The following is a 1,159-nucleotide window of genomic DNA, read 5'->3' as shown; positions in this document are numbered from 1 at the left end:
TGTGTGGTCAAATAGAAAATTTTGATCATTAAAAGAAAAAGAAAAGAAGAAATCTCATGGGATTTTGAAGACATTGAGAGCTCTGTACTAATCTATCTGAAATGCTTTTCTTTGTTTCTACTTGGCTGAATAGCATATGCCACCATTATAGAAAGAAAACTGGTTCTAGTGCAGGATTTTTTTAAACAACATCAATTTTAAAACAACATTGATCAAGATACATTGTACTCATAAACTGACATATTGAATTGAAATCCCTTTGTACAACTTCTTTAAAATAATTTTAAAAAGAAAAAGAAAGGAAAGCAAAGGAGATGACATTGCTTAAGTACTAAAGTGCTTGAATAACTTTTGCATATTTTCCTGAATCTAAAGTGCCTAGGAGTACTTAAAACATAATTTGGGACTGGACTAAACATTTTATATGAGCAAACTCATAGTAAACTAGAAGTAAATATTTTCTATATTATTTCATAAAATTTAGACTGAATATAAACCTTTAATGAAAAGAATGCAAGAAAAATCTTGGACTAATTTAAAGGTAGATTCAAGATATTGAATCTGTCCTGCTTCCAGAAGCTCCTACAGTGTTTCAGGGCCTCCAGATTTCTTTCTTTTTTGTATAAAACATTTATATTTTTGATGTCTTGGGGAGACTATTACAACTGTACCATCAGTTGTGTAGCTTCATCAAAATTAACCGGTTCATTTTCAGGATGCTGCCGAGGAATCAACTCTTTTTGTAGAGGTTCTCCAGCAAGAACTTTTGAGAAGTCTGAGTTCTTTCTGAATGTTAACAAAAGCTTTATTCACTCTTAATTTTTTTCTTCATTCACAATGTTTATCTTCTTAGATTAGTGGTAACTAGTTTTGCTTTTCTTCTAGCCTTGAAGTTCTTTTGGCTGGTTATGTGAAACATGATCCTGGACTTCTGCCCCCTTCATTTGTTCTTAGTCATAGTCTCTCTGGATCTTCGGTACCCAAGTGCAGTGCTCTAGGTCCAGATGACTTCATCTGCTCACACACATCGCCAAAGTGAAGAAAGCCACCTCCAGATTTCGTTACTTTTTTTTTTTAATGAAGAATAAGCTGATGAGAGAAACATCTGGATCATTAAAATCACCTGGGGCTGGGAATGTGGCTTAGTGGTAGAGTGCTT

At 33.6% G+C, this 1,159-nt stretch overlaps 1 pseudogene; it reads right to left on the bottom strand.

The window, feature by feature from the left end:
* Positions 1 to 659: 659 nt before the first annotated feature.
* On the bottom strand, positions 660 to 958 carry LOC105992605 (annotated as a pseudogene).
* Between the last annotated feature and the right edge of the window lie 201 nt (positions 959 to 1,159).

The sequence above is a fragment of the Dipodomys ordii genome, unplaced genomic scaffold (genome assembly GCF_000151885.1).
Source record: "Dipodomys ordii isolate 6190 unplaced genomic scaffold, Dord_2.0 Scaffold85, whole genome shotgun sequence".
Taxonomy (NCBI): Eukaryota; Metazoa; Chordata; class Mammalia; order Rodentia; family Heteromyidae; genus Dipodomys; species Dipodomys ordii.
Note: the sequence above shows the minus strand (reverse complement) of the source record. Positions and strands in the feature narration are given on the sequence as shown.